The sequence below is a fragment of the Gobio gobio genome (genome assembly GCF_949357685.1).
Source record: "Gobio gobio genome assembly, chromosome: 11".
Taxonomy (NCBI): domain Eukaryota; kingdom Metazoa; phylum Chordata; class Actinopteri; order Cypriniformes; family Gobionidae; genus Gobio; species Gobio gobio.
This window is the reverse complement of record NC_137104.1, coordinates 10984148-10999741: the sequence shown is the minus strand read 5'-3', so window position 1 is coordinate 10999741 and position 15594 is coordinate 10984148.

The window sequence follows — 15594 nt, the reverse complement described above, 5'->3', positions numbered from 1 at the left end:
TACAGAAAAGACCAGCAAATTGATTGCTGCAATTCACAGAAACAACTGGACTCCAGGTAGCGAAACATGGATTTGGCAGTTATCATTTTGTCTCAATATGTTGAATTTTGGGGTAAAATCATAAATTGTATTGTTATATATTGTATTGACAACTCATCAATTAAATATTTACCATTGTATATTCTGCTTAATTTGATGCTTTTAAATAAACACTGACAAAAACTATACAAGTTTTAGGCCTGGATGACAAGATGATATATATAACATTGATATACTGTAAGTGACCACCCAGATATACAGTAGACCTACCTATATTGAAATCAGGCTCATATAAATGTCAGGAAACACAATTCCTGGCTGTATGTCAATATCCATGGGTCAATGGATCTTTGGTAAGTTGTAAGGAACACTTATATAGAGGCAATCCTTTCATTTAAACTGAAAAGCATTTGTTTTACTCGCATTTTCACTGTTTCCCCTATTAACTCCAGTCATGCAGAGGGCTCTTTTGCCACTCAGTCTGGCTGAGGGGGTATGTTCCGGCGGGAAAGTGACGTCAATGCATACCCTTTACAGTTTTGTTTAATTACGGTTATAACTTATGTCATCTTGCTTTTATCCACTATTAGTACAAGCCTGTTCTAGAGGTCCCCGTCCAAATGATGTCCAAAACTTTACTGATGAGTTTTATGAAGTTTTTTGTACTTCACACAAAAGATGAAGCGTCTTTTTTACTCCACAAAATCAATTTAAGAGCTGAATACACAGTACAAGAAGTGCACATTAAAGTCTGATCCATAAACGCTCTCTTTCCCTTGCATTATCATTAGCCTATACAGCGAATTACACAAAAAACACTCCTTACTTTATCTGTAAAACAACCCTGATGAACTGTAATAAAGTGTGCGCTCTCCCTTTCATTGCTGACGAGACCAGTATCTCTCCGGAGACTACAGGGAGTGCAGAATTATTAGGCACGTTGATTTTCTGATCATATTTTTTTTCCAGGCACATTTGACCAATTCCAAACCACAGTAATCCTAATAACTACTATTGATTTAGTATTTAATAATGTATAAGTGATATATAATTGTTCATGAAGGCTGGAAATGAAAAACACCTTATATTCAGGTGTGCAGAATTATTAGGCATGTTTTCTTTTACAGATAAATTGAGCCAAAAAAGAGATTTAACTCAGACTGAAAAGTCAAAAAGTATTAAATGCCCATGAGAAGGATGCAATACTAATGCAATACTAGACATTGCAGTTAAGGCATGACCATTGGACAGTGAAATGCTCGTTGGGTCAGCAGGATCTGACAAAAACAGGTGGTGAAGAAAAGACACCTGTTAACTGCAAAAGAATTAAGAATTAAGGTGAAGAATTAAGGGTGAAACCATCAGGAACCCTTTAGTCTCCAGCGCCACCATTTTCCAAAGCTGCAACCTACCTGGAATCTCCAGAAGTGCAAGGTGTCAGGATCTCAGAGACTTCAGTTAGGTAAAGAATCCTAAAAAATGACCCCCACTAAATAAGAATCATAAGCTGAAGTGTTGTAAAATACATGAAGAAGGTTTTTTTATAGGCTTTATGGACAGATAGGTTGAGAGTGACTCTTGAAGGACCAGCACCACATCCTCTAGTACCACTGTTTGAAGAATTCATCTTCCAGAATCTGGCAGTACGTTTTGGGAGTTCATTTTTAGTCCATCTCCGGACTTCAGGATGGACTAAAATGAACTCCCAAAACGTACTGCCAGATTCTGGAAGATTAATTCTTCAAACAGTGGTACTAGAGGATGTGGTGCTGGTCCTTCAAGAGTCACTCTCAACCTATAAAACCTATAAAGCCTATAAAAAAGCAGGCTTCATGTATTTTACAACACTTCAGCTCATGATTCTTATTTAGTGGGGGTCATTTTTTAGGATTCTTTACCTAACTGAAGTCTCTGAGATCCTGACACCTTGCACTTCTGGAGACTCCAGGTAGGTTGCAGCTCTGGAAAATGGTGGCGCTGGAGACTAAAGGGTTCCTGATGGTTTCACCCTTAATTCTTCACCTTAATTCTTAATTCTTTTGCAGTTAACAGGTGTCTTTTCTTCACCACCTGTTTTTGTCTGACCCTGCTGACCCAACGAGCATTTCACTGTCCAATGGTCACGCCATAACTGCAATGTCTAGTATTGCATTAGTATTGCATCCTTCTCATGGGCATTTAATAATTTTTGACTTTTCAGTCTGAGTTAAATCTCTTTTTTGGCTCAATTTATCTGTAAAAGAAAACATGCCTAATAATTCTGCACACCTGAATATAAGGTGATTTTCATTTCCAGCCTTCATGAACAATTATATATCACTTATACATTATTAAATACTAAATTAATAGTAGTTATTAGGATTACTGTGGTTTGGAATTGGTCAAATGTGCCTGGAAAAAAAATATGATCAGAAAATCAACGTGCCTAATAATTCTGCACTCCCTGTATAAGTTGGATCATCAACAGTAGGTACTGATCTATCCTTGAGTAACAACTTTTTTAGAAAAGCCTGCCTTCAATTGCCCCTCGTTCACGTCAAGTCAAGTCAAGTCAACTTTATTTATATAGCGCTTTTAACAATGTAGATTGTTTCAAAGCAGCTTTACAGTGTTAAACAGGAAAATAATGCAGCATAATTTTAATCAGCTGTATAGCCATTCTGGAAAAATTTCAAGTATCATACAGTGACAGTGTGGGCATTAGATCAATAATTCGATCAGTAATTTAGTTTAAATGGTTAATTTAGTTTAAATTTTTCAACTAAACATCTAAATAAATCTAAATAATAATGTCCCCAACTGAGCACGCCAAGCCAGAGGCAACAGTGGCAAGGAAACCAAAACCCCATTAGGTGACCTAATGGAGAAAAATAAACCTTGGGAGAAACCAGGCTCAGTCGGGGTGCCAGTTCTCCTCTGGCCAATTAACAAACAGCGTATTATAATTATTATTCTGGCAGCTTTACAGCTCGGAGGTCATAATAGATCAGAATATTCGAGGGAACGGGGGCAACATGCTGGAGACGGGTTTATTGAGGATGATGTTGATTAAATAATTATTAAAGTGCAATATTCAAATGATTGGAGGCAACACGCTGGAGATGGGTTTATTGAGGATGACATATCGATTTAAGTATTATTTAATTGTAATATTCGAACAATCTGAGTCAACACGCCGGAGACGGGTTTATTGAGATGCCGTGTCGATGAGGCAGTTGCAGGGGGAGTCTAATCAAGGTCTCTCAGACACTTCAGGGGCCTGTGTTGGTCTTCTCTGGGCGCAGGTCCACCATCTGAACTAGATACGGCCTGGATCCGGCTGACTGCAGTAAACCTCGGGATAAAACAGAGAGACTATCATTAGCGTAGATGCCATTCTTCTGATGATGTAATGAGTACATCAGGTGTTATGGGAAGTGTTCCCGGTTCCGGCTGACCTAGTTAATGCAGCCTAACAATCATTTCATTGAAAAAGTGATTTTATGTGTATGCCACAGTAAAGAGATGTGTTTTTAGTCTAGATTTAAACTGACAGAGTGTGTCTGCTTCCCGAACAATGTTAGGAAGACTGTTCCAGAGTTTAGGTGCTAAATAGGAAAAGGATCGACCGCCTGCAGTTGATTTGGATATTCTTGGTATTATCAACTGGCCAGAATTTTGAGACCGCAGTAGACGTGATGGAGTATAATATGTTAAGAGATTGCTCAAGTATTGGGGAGCTAAACCATTTAGTGCTTTGTAAGTAATAAGTAAGATTTTAAAATGTATGCGATATTGAATAGGCAGCCAGTGCAGTGTTGACAGAACTGGGCTAATATGGTCATACTTCCTGGTTCTAGTAAGAACTCGAGCTGCTGCGTTTTGGACCAGCTGGAGTTTATTTATTAAGCGAGCAGGGCAACCACCCAGTAGAGCATTACAATAATCTAACCTTGAGGTCATGAACGCATGAACTAACTGTTCAGCATTTTGCATTGAGAGCATGTGCCGTAATTTAGATATATTTTTAAGATGGTAGAAAGCAGTTTTACAGATGCTAGAAACGTGTCTTTCAAACGAAAGATTGGTATCAAAGAGCACACCCAGGTTCCTCACTGACGACGAGGACTTGACAGAACAGCCATCAAGTGTTAGACAGTATTCTAGGTTACTACTTGTGGAGCTTTTTTGTCCAATAATTAAAAATTCAGTTTTTTCTGAATTGAGTTGCAAGAAATTACTGATCATCCAATGTTTTATATCAGCTATGCATTCCGTTAATCTTGTGAATTGGTAAGTTTCTTCAGGGCGTGAAGAAATATAGAGCTGAGTATCGTCAGCATAACAATGAAAACTAACGCCATGCTTCCTAATGATATCTCCCAGTGGTAGCATGTACAGGGTGAAGAGTAGCGGTCCTAGCACTGAGCCTTGTGGTACTCCATACTGAACTTGCGATCGGTGTGACATATCTTCATTTACTACTACAAACTGATAACGGTCGCATAGGTATGATTTAAACCATGATAATGCAATTCCACTAATACCTACATAATTTTCGAGTCTATTCAAAAGAATGTTGTGGTCGATAGTATCAAATGCAGCGCTAAGATCGAGTAACACTAATAGAGAGATACAGCCACGATCGGATGATAAGAGTAAATCATTTGTAACTCTGATGAGAGCAGTCTCAGTACTATGATACGGTCTAAATCCTGACTTTAAATCCTCACAGATACCATTTCTTTCTAAAAAGGAACATAATTGTGAAGACACTGCCTTTTCAAGTATTTTTGACAGAAAGGGTAGATTTGAGATTGGTCTATAATTGACTAAATCTGTAGGATCAAGTTGCGTTTTTTTAATAAGTGGTTTAATAATAGCCAACTTAAAAGTTTTCGGTACATATCCTAATGACAAAGATGAATTAATGATATTAAGAAGAGGATCCATGACCTCTGGTAGCATCTCTTTTAATAGCCTAGTTGGTATGGGGTCGAGCATACATGTTGTTCACAATAGTAATGGGAAGTCTGGATCATTTTTGCTGACTCGGATCTTTGAATCTCATTCATCAAAATCTTTCTTTTTTTTGAGTCATTTCATTCATTTCACCAGAATACAATTATAATGTTACATGTTAATAGCCAAATTCCCCAAAACATTAAAATGTTATATATAATGGCCAAATCCCCCAACGCATCAACTTACACTTGCTCCGGCGTCAAAACAATGGTGGACTGTGTACAGCTCACTCAGGGTGGTCTTTGTTGAAATGGCAGTGTCCATCAACAGTTGTGGGAGGGGCCTGTGCAAAGTGACGCCACTTTGTCCAGAATCTGCGAACAGCTTGTTCTGAGACGGTGCTTATGATTTATAGGGATTTAAAAAAAAAAAGCATATTGTGGATTTTTATCTTTAAAGGATGGCTGAGTTAGCCTGACGTCGTCATACTCAGATTCTAGTCAGAATATGAGTCTGATACTGCTCCATTGGGCTGTGATTATGAGGCGTGTTTCAACCGAACCAGGAAAGAAAATGCCTCTGCACTCAATTGGATAGACCTACAACCAATCATGACAACGGAGCGACGCATAGTTGTCAATAGAACTCAACTGCACGCATGCTGAAAGTAGTAGAAGAAGAAGATGAGTGAAAACGATTTTTGCCGGTGTTGTAAAAAATAATTTAAGGATACACAGAGTGCTTACCAACATGAGAAAAATAGTAAAGGTGAATGCATACATGAACAAGTTCTCTGTTAGGGCAGTGCGATATTGAAGAAAAATACGATATGCGATATCCTTGTTAATTAATGCGATATTCGATATGCGATACGATATTGCTTTAAGTGTGTGAAATCTATTTAAATTATACAAAAAAAAAATATTTAAATGATACAATTTATGTGTTTCACATTCTTTCAGGGAAAAGAAAGCATCGCTACAGCTTCTGAAAGTGACCAGCAGTGTTTTAGCAAAAATAAATGTGACAAATGTGACAATATAGTTTTAACATCAATGTAAAAAAACAAAAAATGTAATGTGAATATTTAAATACCAAAAACTCTTTGCTTGACTTGGTAATATATAGTTACATCAAGCTAAAACTTAACATCAAGAACATCCAGGTAAACAAAGACACCTGAACTAGGGGTGGATGATTATTTTTGAAATGTATAAAAAATTTGAACTAAAAACTGTAGTCTTCACATAAATTAAATATACACTGATACATACTAAAGCTACAAAGGTTATACAGCCAAGAGCACTGAGTGATTTTCTCTTTTTCTTTTGTTGTTTGATAGACAGCGGCAGGTTTACTTGCAGGTTTGCTGTATTAGTAGGTTTGCTGTATTAGCAGGTTTACTGTATTAGCAGGCTGTCACTTTAAGACCTAATGCACGGATCCTATTGACACGCACTCGGTTTCTTTCCCCAACTGATATCATTCACTTAAAGCATAACCGACTGTATTTACATTAATACTCATCAAGACAGCCATTTTGACATAACTGTGTGTGTATTTGACAGTTCGAGTGTGTAACAAAACACAAAGAAGAACGGCTTGTGCGCACGTTTTGGTGTGTGTGTGTGTGTGTGTCAGACAGCAGACAGCGCGAGACTGCAAGGAGTTGTTTTTCGCAAGTCATTGTGTTTTATAACTCTTTTTAACGTCAAGCAAGTCACATAAGTAACAGTCGTGTACCCAGTCTATTCTCTGCTATATGCATCCACCTAAAACGCACCTACATTTTCACAATGTTGAAGTAGCCTATTAAAATCCTTCAGATATTGCGCGCCCTTGCGATATGTACATTTGCAATATTTCGATATATTGTGCAGCCCTATTCTCCGTTTAGGATTAGAACGAATTTAACCCAAGCGCTCTTTGGTGACGTTACTGTTGATCATCTGTCCATCATCGTTTAAAGTCCACCCTGAAAATTTGATTGGTCCGAACAGCTCTGGTTCGAGCATAGTTGCTCCACAACGGATCAAGTCCAGACCGAACTTCCCGACCTCAAATGTTGTGAGCGGGGCTAAGTTCGGCTGGCATCCAGGCTATGGTTGTGTACCCACACTGCCAACACACATTTATGTTCAAACACCATGTAAAAGTGAATTGAGCATAATAGTCCTTTAAGTGCTCAATCGTTGACTGTTGAATTCCGCTCTCCAAATCTCCCATCATACTCTCAAACACGCATACTTCTGCGACACAATGCATTAATAAGTGCTGACGTGATAAACCAAGCTTTTAAAACAGCACAGCAAGTTGACTACATGCGAACAGATAAGTTCAATCGCATGCTTTTCATCTTACATCTGTTCCCATTTTTACTTCCTATTTTATCTGTGCTTTTCTTCTCATTTCACACATCTCCCCCAACACTCGTTCCTGACCTATAATTTGGTGCTCTTTCGTTTTTAATTTAGAAATGTCAGAATTTGGAGCATGTGGTGGGTTGTGACTAAATGTGAAAATGAAAAATTGCCTCCTAGTGGAAAATCATGAAGCATTACAAAAATGCCACATATTCACCTCACAGCCTCACTTTCCTGTGATGCAGTGCTCTCTTTTTTCTTTGTCTCTGCTCTCTCTCTTCCACACGCATACAAATGCAATCCATTCGAATGCTTAGTTGGTGCAGCCTGTGGTTTATCTAGAGCAGAATGCTGATAAAATATAACAATTATGATGATTTCCCTTGCAGCGTGATTTCATTCACTGAGGGGAGGTGAAGTCATCTTAATGGCTACCTGAGTAAATAAAGTCGGCCTCAACATTCTGACCCGTTCCACGAGGGCCATAAATCACCTCTGCAATGCACTGGTGAGCAAACACACAGACAGAAGGGAAGAAAAAAGAGGGCATATTCAAGTTTATGCATATTTACGTTTGCGCAAACCATCACCAGTACTGTGTGTTGTTGTAAATATGCGAGGCCTTATCCACATAGGAGGCATGATTACCCCTGTGTCAAGCTGTTTGTAATTACCAGCTTCATTTGAGAACATGGGGAAGACTGATTTCCCAAATCCTGGTTACAAAGTACATCTAAGGGAAGGTTATAATAACTCTAAACATTTCCTTGGGGTTTTGAATTATACACAGTGACTTTTGCACCTGACTTGCAACAGAAAAAGCGGCCATTTGTATTAAAAAAGTGTTACAGCTAACGCTAGCTAAGTGGCAAAATACCTTTTCACATTACTCAACCCAAGGCTTTGTAAGGGAAACAGGTCAATTTAGCTCTAAGCGCTCAGTTGAACGGTCCATAATTATCAGCTCTGCAGTGGATATGAATATCCAAACTATACTTTTATAGAAAACACTATTTATTAGCATGGTAACTATATCAGCAGTTTAAGACATCACATTTGTAAGTGCCTTACACAAGACACTTCTCTTTAAAAATATAAACAAGACTTTATTGATTATTCTAACACATAAACTAATATCCAACACATAAACACACATTCGCACGAATTGCAGAAAGAAAGAAAGTGAGGAAATAATGAGTTTTAAGAGAGTGAAATGGTGAATTCCCAAGTTTCTAGTTAATATATGCACTTTGTAAAACCTGACCTGAATGAATCATCAATCATTAATCTAACCCTTCTATTGTTTCTTAGGCTGGTTATTAAATCTTATATCAATGCACCAGTTCGGCTAGAATCTGGAGGTGCTACAAGTGTTTTGGGGATTCGCTCTGTGGTCCTTGCTGCAGAGGGGCTTTCCCTGGTTTGATGATTGGCTGGCAGTCTCGTCGTGTCCTAGGCGGCCCATCACGTTGGTGTGTCGGCGGATGGATGGAAAGTCTCGTGGATGAAGTTGGAAGTTGGAAGCAGGCTTTGCTGTTGAATCGTTGACCGAGACTTTGCAGCAAAATTAACTTAGAAACCGAGATTCTCAATGGAAAAGAAACCATGAGACGATAGTAATTCTTAACCCATTTTCATCTGATCTTGATCTGCCTAGATCTGTCTATTCGTCTGATATTTTTAACCTGAGGGGTCTGTCCAGCCTCTTTGAGAGGTTATAACCAATTAGGTAGCCTATCATCTTTGGTTCAAAGGTGGCTGTTAGACATGACATAGAAGTCTCTGTCGTGGGGATCCTTCGGCATTATCTTGGTGGTTTTCCTGGTGCAAGTCACGATTTCTGTCCTTTTGACCATTGGTCTTGTCGCCTAACGGTTACATGTTCTTCCTTTAGCTAGGATCATCTCTTACAAGCTTGCATGGCAATAAAGTACACAAAAAAATGGTGTTATATGGCACTAAAAGTGGTTATTGGCTCATAATCATAGTGGAACCACTTTTGGTGCTATATATCACCATATCTTAACAGGTTCTGTATATGGTAGCGGTGCTATATAGCATCTCAGTCATCCCAAAGAACCGCTGAAGAACCACTGAAGCACCAATATTTGGGTGCTATACAACACTTAAAGTGTTTCCCCTATGATTACGAGCCAAAGAACCTTGAAGTCTCATATGACCGATTGTCTGATTTAGGGTCCAGAGTGTTGGAGTTCCTATGGAATTCTGCTTCATGATCAGTCTAAAAGAGTAATTTGTGTCTGGCTCAAATCCTACAGCTTCTACAACTAGTCTTCTTCATGATATCAGCATCAAGTGTTTTTTTATTATTAATTCACATAGAATATCTAATGTGCATAATATGCTGATGAATTTAATCAGAATTATGCTTAATATGCATAACGTTAATATGCAGACATCAGTTTCCTAAAGTGCAAAAAATATGTCCCACTTTTTGCCGGCCTACTGGCCAATTCACACTGCACCAAATTAAGTTTTATTAATAAAGTTCGGGAGGTGCACGTTCAGATAATCAACCAAATTAGCACGGGAGGAGCACGCTCCATTAATCAACTCAATTAGATTGACAGGAGGTATTATACATCAGACTTACCTCTGTCCCACGACAGTTTTCCAGCATCCCTCCATCACCCCATCTCCTCAACTCCTAACTATTCATATCCCAGCCTGGGATGGGGGAGGACTCTGGGTTCAGGCCAAATTCCTGAGCTCGGACTCCTCTCCTCGGAGAGCACGCCAAATATGCATAACCTTTACTTTACTTTATCTGATTATATGTTAGTGTGAACTTGTAAACAGACACTTCATCAGGTGTTGTTGGATCAGTAGCTATAACTTAGTTTTCATTAACCTTGAAATTGCGCATATTAAAATTGCGAATTAAAAAATATGCCCAATGGAAACACGTAAATTTCGCAAAAACTCCCATATATTGTAAAAACGTTTTTACGCTTGCATGAACTGCTTTTTTTCCCAGGGAATTTGAAAAAGGAAATGTTTGCAAAACTGCAATGGAATCAGCTCTTTCGCATTTACAGGTCACCTGGCATACGTAAAAGTCACATGATCATTCTTTAAAGGTGCTGTATGTAATTTCTTCACTCTGCTAAAGCATAAAAATACCATAATATGTTTGCAGATATTTAGGAAGCATGCTGAGTTCACATACTAATTTCTCTGAAAAACAATGCTACAGCTAGTTATTTTACTTTGAATTACATTTATTTGAATGCATTAATGAGAGAGTGATTGTGTGTGTGAATTAGTCATACCGTCTCTATTCATTATGAAGCTGTGGTTTGTACTTACTTCAAAGGTATTGCCTATAACGGTTGAGTTTCTAAGCCACTTTAGTGACTTTACTTTAGTCACAGGACAGCGTTGACACTGCGTTTCTGCACGCGAGCTTCTGTCTTAGTGTTCGTTTGTCACAATACATCAGGCATTAGTTCAACATAATGCACATCTGATGGTCTAAAATCGCTTTAATGTTCAAACTGGCAAAATCATAGCTTAAAACACATACAAATGACAAAGCTTTGTGAGGACGCAGGTGAAAGAGTTCTGCCTTCAGGACGCGCGCGCGCGCCTTGTCAGAGACGCGGCACGGCTCGGCTCTCTGTGTCACAGAAAAAAGTTAACGCATTTACTTGATAAACTTTATGAGGATGAAAGTGAAAGCAATCTGGCTTCGGGGTTTGCGCGCGCCGTCTGTGTGTGTGTGTGTGTGGCAGCGCGTAGGCCATAAGAACGGCAATTAACTTACCTGTATAAACTGTGTAAAACATGCCGCTACTATAGTGATTCTGGGCATCTATAAACAAAGATTACTGCTCCTGCATATCTCTGTGTGCCTGCAAACTGCACTTGATGTGACTGACGGGGCGGAGTCACGTGACTAAAACCGAAATAACCGACATGGGAAAAATACGTCGGTTAGAGGTTCTGAATTTCAGCCCTAGGCAGAAGACACATTGTGCATTGCACAACTCCAAAAAGGTTGATCTGTTCTTCTAGAGATTCTGAACACCCAGTTCCTCTGTGAAATCGTGTACTATAACCTCCCAGAAACACCTCATATGTGGCCACTCCCAAATATAAGAGGCTTTCCTTACCATTAATGCTTGGATAACACGCCTGTGTCTTCTTCAATTAAAAATAATGGCTAGTGTGGTGGCTGCGATTATATGTAAACCTACCAACATTTTTGGAATGACTTATCGCGAGAGGAAAAAAGTATGTTTAAGTTGCATGACATTTGTTAATGGAAATGCTGTCCTTTCGCAATAGTTTTTTACATTTAGAAAATATCTGTAATACAGCAAATCTGTAATGTAAACCAGGCTTATATTTTCATCCAAATTTGCTAACTTCTGTGCAAAATTGGAATATAACACTTTTGCAAATAAAGCACTGTTAATAGAGAACAAAATCATCACTTCCTGAGAAACTGGCAATACATTTCACTTAAAAACAACGGAAGTTGATGCAGTAGGAGAAGCCACTGTATATAGGTCTATAATATAATACTCCTCAGAGTGCACAGATGAAACGGAATGACCAAAACAGCATTTCAGATGCTCTGCAACGAGATTGGTCCGCTGGTTGGTCCAGTTAGGCCGTCCCATTGTGCATTTACGTGACTTTTTAATGTGCATCGAGGAATTTATTCGATAAATGTGTTTTCGTACATTTACATTCGTACATTCGTCGCATGTTTTCTTAACGGATAAAAATGTATCCGACTTAGTTGAGCGTATATGTTTTTTATGCGCATTTTTTGAATTTATGTGCATCTTGGCGTTTCCATTTTTCATGTGATATCCTAAAATGTGCATAAATATAGGTGCCGCATAAAAATTGGTTGAAACAGCTATTGTTACCCCTGTCGGTGTTGGTTGGTGTCATGTATGTCTGAGAAGTGTTGTACTGTAATCTGGTGATTGTCCACGTTTGTTGGCATCTGTCAGTGTGCATTAGTCTTTAGCTCCAGAAGTATTTTCTCCATGATTTATAATAAAAAAAAACTAATCAATTGAGCCAAAGCAGCTCCAGACAAATGTACAATAATGTGAACTAGCCGGTGAAGATTTGCAAATGACTTCTTGGTAGTCTGATAGCCTGCTTCTTGGTTTTGTTCAGTTAGTTTTATCTTGTTTTTTTGGCCGCACTGTGCACTTTTTGACCACTTTTTATAAAATGGCAGACCTATTTTTGCATAATATGAAGTGTATGAGAAAAGGATGCAGTTTTGGAGATAATAAGCTGTCATTAAAGAGCTAGGAAATAGGGATTGGTCACATTAGTAGAGGAGGCTTTTGTGTCTGTAAAATCTAGAAATGCCAGATAACAGATAAACATTTGCACAGGTGCTGCCCAGTCTTATTTTTTCCCTCCAGACCAACAAGGCAAACTTCAGACTATGCAGAGCTTAGAGCGAACACTGTCTCTCTGGATGCACCTGCTCCATATCCAAAAAGATTGAGATAGGGAAGTGAGAAAACCTGCACAGACTGTCAAACGTAGCTGTCACATTGCATAAAAGCACCAGCTTCTATGCCTAGCTACTCTACTGAGAAAAAAAGTGTACTTTAGTGTCTTTCACCCACCTCTGTCTGTATTCCGCCTCACATCATATCCTGTTACATGTCAAATTAGAGGGTGGAACAATACAGGTTCAGATCAGTCTTCTGCCTTGATACGAACCGAATGTTAGCTTTAGCTATTTACAAATATTGAGGCACAGCAAAGACATCATCACTCAGTAAACACTTTCAATGAAAAGGTATAAGCCAAAGACTGAAAATACTGTGCCCTAAACCAGAGATTTTCAAACTGGGGTCCCAGGGGTCCTCCAGAAGGTTCTAAGGGGTCCCCAGAAAATTTCTGAGAATTAAAAGACAAAGCAAAAATGGATAAAGTCTACTGAACAATCTTTCAGTTTCATTTCTAACTGTTTCTCTCCTCATTTGCCGTATACATATTTTCCAGAATTGTATGTGTTTGCTTTGTATCTTTCTAGTGAGTTTTTCTCAGTATAGTCCCTTCTATCTTGCTCTCTAGGGTTGTAAGACAGTTTTCTTAATGCAGTACGTAAGCTGCTTACATACAGGTGCTGGTCATATAATGAGAATATCATCAAAAAGTTGATTTATTTCACTAATTCCATTCAAAAAGTGAAACTTGTATATTATATTCATTCCTTACACACAGACTGATATATTTCAAATTTCTTTTAATTTTGATGATTATAACTGACAACTAAGGAAAATCCCAAATTCAGTATCTCAGAAAATTAGAATATTACTTAAGACCAATACAAAGAAAGGATTTTTAGAAATCCTGGCCAACTGAAAAGTATGAACATGAAAAGAATGAGCATGTACAGCACTCAATATTTCGTTGGGGCTCCTTTTGCCTGAATTACTGCAGCAATGCGGCGTGGCATGGAGTCGATCAGTCTGTGGCACTGCTCAGGTGTTATGAGAGCCCAGGTTGCTCTGATAGTGGCCTTCAGCTCTTCTGCATTGTTGGGTCTGGCATATCGCATCTTCCTCTTCACAATACCCCATAGATTTTCTATGGGGTTAAGGTCAGGCGAGTTTGTTGGCCAATTAAGAACAGGGATACCATGGTCCTTAAACCAGGTGCTGGTTGCTTTGGCACTATATGCAGGTGCCAAGTCCTGCTGGGAAATGAAATCTGCATCTCCATAAAGTTGGTCAGCAGCAGGAAGTATGAAGTGCTCTAAAACTTCCTAGTATACGGCTGCGTTGACCTTGGACTTCAGAAAACACAGTGGACCAACACCAGCAGATGACATGGCACCCCAAACCATCACTGACTGTGGAAACTTTACACTGGACCTCAAGCAATGTGGATTGTGTGCCTCTCCTCTCTTCCTCCAGACTCTGGGACCCTGATTTCCAAAGGAAATGCTAAATTTACTTTGATCAGAGAACATAACATAGGGACCACTCAGCAGCAGTCCAGTCCTTTTTGTCTTTAGCCCAGGCGAGACGCTTCTGATGCTGTCTGTTGTTCAAGAGTGGCTTGACACTATGAATGCAACAGCTGAAACCCATGTCTTGCATACGTCTGTGCGTAGTGGTTCTTGAAGCACTGACTCCAGCTGCAATCCACTCTTTGTGAATCTCCCCCACATTTTTGAATGGGCTTTGTTTCACAATCATCTCCAGGGTGCGGTTATCCCTATTGCTTGTACAATTTTTTCTACCACATCTTTTCCTTCCCTTCACCTTTCTATTATTGTGCTTGGAAACCGAGCTCTGTGAACAGCCAGCCTATTTTGCAATGACCTTTTGTCTCTTGCCCTCCTTGTGCAAGGTGTCAATGGTCGTCTTTTGGACAACTGTCAAGTCAGCAGTCTTCCCCATGATTGTGTAGCCTTCAAAACTAGACTGAGAGACCATTTAAAGGCCTTTGCAGGTGTTTTGAGTTAATTAGCTGATTAGAGTGTGGCACCAGGTGTCTTCAATATTGAACCTTTTCACAATATTCTAATTTTCTGAGATACTGAATTTGGTGTTTTCCTTAGTTGTCAGTTATAATCATCAAAATTTAAAGAAATAAACATTTGAAATATATCAGTCTGTGTGTAATAAATTAATATAATATACAAGTTTCACTTTTTGAATGGAATTAGTGAAATGAATCAACTTTTTGATGATATTCTAATTATATGACCAGCACCTGTACATTTATTGTGAAAGTTGCTTATACAAGTAATTTTTCATTGAAAATGTTCTTCTTCAGGTTTATACATTCAACCTCAAGTATAGCCAATTTAAGTTTGGAAACAATATGTTGTATAATTAGTGCTGGGCGATATGGCCAAAACAATCATATCTCTGTATTTTTTGGTTGAATGGCGATACACGGTATACATCCCGGTATTTTGTATATATTATTTTGATTACCTCATTATAATGGTCACTTTCACTACAAAAATATGTGTAGGTTTAAAAGTCCACATATGGCACATTTATTGTCCAACAACAAATATTTAAAATATATATACTTAAGTAAGAATTATTGCGTTCCTATTCTATTGCACTCCGTCTGTTTGGCGCGAATGCGCATGGCAGCACTCATTCACAGAAGCCTGAATTTTAGTGGAGATTCACATGCAGAAGGCTCGTCTTCTCCTGACAGCAACATGGACATATTTACATGACTTTATAACATTTACAGATGGAGAATATAC